The following is a 5,000-nucleotide window of genomic DNA, read 5'->3' as shown; positions in this document are numbered from 1 at the left end:
ATGGTGGTTGTCTATGAGTGTATTTTCTCCTGGAAAAAAAGGAAATAGAGGTTAAGAGTTTAGTGTTCTTTATCTTTAAAAATCACCCATAAATTGCGACTGATGGCAATACTATTTACTGTACATTCATGAAATAATTGAAGAAGAATTTAGTTTGATAATCATGACTTTTGCGATCAATGCTCCATTCAATGCGCATATTCATGAAGGAAGTAGATTACACATTTTTAAATATTTTTTTTTACAAATAAAAGGTCATTTAGCATTTCATACTTCAAAATATTTACTAGTGCACTCAGGTATAAATGCATATTAAGATCAAGCTTGTTTGTTGACTGTTAGAATTGAATGATTTTTCACACAATAGAACCTTGTTCTCTACGAAGTGTATATGCAGTCACAATTGATTATTGATTTGAATTCCATATACATTCATCACCTAAATTTACAGACATTATCACCACCAATGACGACCTACAAAATATACACAGTATTCTATTAAGACACATGGATAAACGACCTACCCACACTGAGTCGTGAACAGACTGGGAATCTTCAGAGTGATTTCTCTTATATAGACTCCGAAAAAATTCTAAAAGTGTATACATTCAATTCAACTGCTTGGGTTGCAGATATGTTGGTAAACGGGGGAACGAAATGCTTGAGGATTAAAAATACCAAAGAATTTGTACGACAAAAATATTCAGTGCATTTAGTTCAGTACTAAAAAATGCCCATTAGACTCAATTGTTTTCTAAACACGGTGTAACAAAAACTCGCCATGTGGTGTATGAGACCACGAAATAAAATGGTAGTTGAAGCCTTAGCAAGCAAACTGAGATCACTCACGAACATACGATTGTGCACGTGCGAGTGTGTGTGCCTGTGTGTGTGTGTGTGTGTGTGTACGTGTTTTTTTTTTTTTTTTTCAAATACTATATATGTGTAAGACATATGTAGGTTATCAGGACATTTTTTTTTTTTTTTTTGTATTGGTCAAAAAACTCCTATTTCCGAAAGTAAAGATCATTATAGCTCATTGTGATTATCAGAGTAAATCACAGAATAGTAATAGGAAAACGACATGGATAATTTTTAAAAATAAATATAGGCAATAGCCATCTTAAGTTGGATAAAGTTTGGTTTGAAGGTTATAACAATAGTAAAAGTTTTATGCAGACCAAATAAAAAAAAAAAAAGTCTTCTAGCATTTACCCCAAGGATCCATTAGATTCCTTTATACAGAGGAAAATCCACGCTTGGCGTATCAGAATGAAGACATCTCCGCTGGGTTTTGATTATTATGTTTCATCATTATAAGTAGTCTTTGCGATACTTCCATAATTAGTACAAACATTACTAAAGGTTTGTGCACTAAAAAGAAATACCTTTTTAAGTGCCCCGCGCGCGCGCGTGTGTGTATATATACATACATATGTACACACACATATATATGTATATTAATCTTATGTATAGAGATTTTATATATATACATATATGTGTGTGTGTGTGTGTGTGTGTGTGTGTGTGTGTGTGTGTGTGTGTGTGTGTGTGTGCATACATTATACTAAAAATCATATGGAAGGATTTTGATTTTAATGCACCTGAACATTCTTGTACCTTCGTGTTATAAAGTGTTCAAACATGAACCCTTAGATTAAGGTAATAACGCATCGCAGCCAGTTGGAAGTCAGGCACCATTCAAGCAACATGGAATCTACCAAATATATAAATATATATATATATATACATTATTTATATATGTATATGTATATATATATATATATATATATATCATCATCGGAGGGGCTAACGCCTACGGGGATGCATGGATCCGTGATTTCGGTCTTGGATCGGGAGACCTCTAGGCCCAAGGGTTTCACCTCATTGTTTAATGCATCAAAAGCCGCCATAAGTGATTCCAGAGAGGATAGCAACATCGACGGCAAAATCGAGGTCGATGACCTTTATGTTGCCTAGTGTTGTTCCACGGATAGTAGCTCTGCCCATTATCCAGTCCATGCAAGTGTAGATGTGTTGGTGCAAAGCCTTGCTTCAATCCTGAGTTAACATTGAAGAAGCCTAACAGGCCCCCACTACACTGTACAACACTTTCAGTATTAAACCATAATCCATGCTGGAATTCAGGATCTTCCATAGCGATTCGTGATGCACTGAATCCATCACCTTCAGTCCAGCCACGCGACATGCATCTGTGCCCTCCATTGAGATGAAATTCGGCCTTGCCCTCAGACGTTCATCAATGGATTCCTGCGCTGCATCGAAGGGAATCCCAAAGAGCTACTGGGTCCGTCAGGTTTTCGAATTCTGTGAACCGATCAGAGACTGCCGTGGCAAACCTCTGGGCACACTCTCCCCCTTCCCTCAATCAGTCCAAGTGAAACACCCTGGAAAGACAGGGAAGCTACAACCATTCTATGACCAGTGCCACAGAACTCGGCCGTCCAGTAAACCTTGAAGTTCTGGAGGATCCTCCAGCGACAAGAATGTGGTCGATCTCTTTGGCCACCGTACCCGTAGACATATATACGGCTAAATAACTTATTGGCCGATAGTCGGCAGGCTCTCCAAGACCTTCATTCTTGAAAAGCAATATAATTATTGCATAATTCCAGTCTTCTGGAACTTTGCTTTGCCTGAGGCATGCACTGAAAAGCTGGGCAAGTCTGGTATGCATGGAATCCCCAGCAACCAGGAGTATATTAATCGTGACATTATCGGGCTCCGGCGCTTTTCCTTTCTTTGACTGTTTATTGTGGGGGATTTTTGGATCGTCCTCAAAGTTGTAGAAGAATATTAGTTTTTGGTAGAATTATCTTCTCTTTCCAATGCATCTGCCAGTTGACTTACGTCCATCTAATTAAAGTTTTCCTATAATTTGTTTTAGTTTTTTTCTAGTCTAGTTTGAAGCATCGTCCCTATCTGACAACTCCGTTGATGGTGTCTGTTATCAATTTCCATCTAACTTTATTAATAGCTTATTGAAATATGTTGCATCGTCTTTTCTTTATTTCTGTGGGCCCTTTAAGGTTGCATCTTAACTCATTATTTGCTTATATATATATATATATATATATGTGTGTGTGTGTGTGTGTGTGTGTGTGTGTGTGTGTGTGTGTGTGTGTGTGTGTGTGTTTTATCAACAGCCATTCATTCCACTGCAGGACATAGACCTCTCTCAATTCACTATTGATATGTTATATGGCATAGCCACCCTTGCCTGATTGGATGCCCTTCCTAATCAACCGCGGTTCGGCGCGCTAACACTTGGGCCACGGCGGTGACTTTCCCTTCGACACCTGCGTTTGACTTCTCAAGGCGATATGTCGTTTTCTCGAGCTCGCTGTGTGGGTGTGTGTGTGTGTGGGTGTGGGTGGGGGGGGGGGGGTTATTACCAAACCAGATAACGGTCGGTGTGTTGTAATTTTAAACAAGTGTGATTATAAACAAAAGATCATGAACATTCTCAGTGACAACATGAAATTCAAATTAAAACATCCATTTATGAAAGCCCTTATAATTTTCTTATGACTTCTGGCTCCAGACCTGGTCTACTCCATGGACTACTTCAAGTTCATAAACCTAAATTTCCCCTTAGGCCTATTATTTCTTCGATTGGTACTTTGAATTATAACTGCAAAATTCTTGGTTCCTATGATATCCCATGTAACTACCAATCAGTACACATTTGAAAATTCTACTACCTTTGTTAATGAAATTACATCCCTGAAGCTGCAACAATCCATCATCATGACAAGTTTCGATGTTGAGTCATTGTTCACTAATGTTCTCCTTCACGAAACCACGGATGTAATAGTTAACAATCTAAACAGCACACATTTCAATGAATTTGGCCTATCACAAGATATCTTCAAACAAATTCTTGAGATTGCAGCCCATTACTTAGTTTTCACATTTGATGACTGTTTATACAGCCAAACAGACGGTGTAGCGCTGGGGTCTCCATTAGGCCCTTCCTACGCTAATGCATTCCTTCGCTATCATGAACATAACTGGCGTGAACAATACCGGGTTGAATTTATCGTCGATACATCGATAGGACTTTTAAAACATCCATCACACGTAAACCTTTTTCTGAATTATCTCAGCTCGAAACACTCGAGCATCAAGTTTACCTGTGAGATGCAGGAAAACAATCAATTGCCGTTTTTGGACACGCTAATCACTTAGAACAATGGCACCTTCCGTACAAGCATTTACCGAAAGCCAATATTTACTGGCCTCGGACTTCACTTCCTCAGTTACATTCTATATTTATACAAAATCAACAGCATCAAAACTTTAATCACTCGAGCCTAACGGGTACCCATTGTATTTATTTGATAAAATTACGAAAACTTTGTAAAATATTCTAAAACCAACCAACGGCCTCTGCTGTTAAAAAAGACCACAGTACGTTAAACTACCGTATATCGGTAGTTTAAGTTTTGATGTCAGGAAACAGCTAAAATCACTGTTACAAAATAATTATTCCAAAATGAAATTCACTTTTGTCTTCACTAGCACAAACAATATTGCCAAATTTCTAAAACAAACATTGAGATGTAACTCTGACATGTGTTCTGACGTAGTGTACTTATTTACCTGTCTTTGCTGCCAAGCTCGGTTACGCGGATCTACCTCATGATGGTTACAGCACCGCATCCTAGAACACCTACTAAACCATCTTTCTCGGCAATAAGAGAACACTCCCAACTCCATTCACCCTTTCTGTAACACAGTTTTTAGTATTCTGTCCTCACACTCTTCCCGCCCAGACCTTATCATATCGGAATCTATGCTTGTACTTTTATGATTATTATACTTATATTATATAATTAGTTTATGTTTTCATTTACATTTTGCGTCTGTGTATATTGTTATGCATTATGTTTACGTATTTACAACTGTTTGTCTGTACACTTTAAATTCAGAAACAGACACCTTGTTTAACTGACTTTTCTCTTCTTTTTTTTTTC

General features: G+C 37.8%; 1 protein-coding gene across 1 annotated transcript in view; it reads right to left on the bottom strand.

Annotated features, from left to right (window-relative positions):
• The window catches only part of LOC125040016 (actin-like), a 1,198-nt gene extending 1,174 nt beyond the window's left edge, over positions 1-24 (bottom strand). The window contains exon 1 of the mRNA XM_047634427.1: positions 1-24. This exon is cut by the window's left edge and continues 1,174 nt beyond it. The gene's annotated coding sequence lies outside the window, so the exon portion shown is untranslated.
• Positions 25-5,000: the final 4,976 nt, after the last annotated feature.

This window comes from Penaeus chinensis, chromosome 28 (assembly GCF_019202785.1).
Source record: "Penaeus chinensis breed Huanghai No. 1 chromosome 28, ASM1920278v2, whole genome shotgun sequence".
NCBI classification, from domain to species: domain Eukaryota; kingdom Metazoa; phylum Arthropoda; class Malacostraca; order Decapoda; family Penaeidae; genus Penaeus; species Penaeus chinensis.
This window is presented reverse-complemented; position numbering and strand designations above follow the sequence as displayed.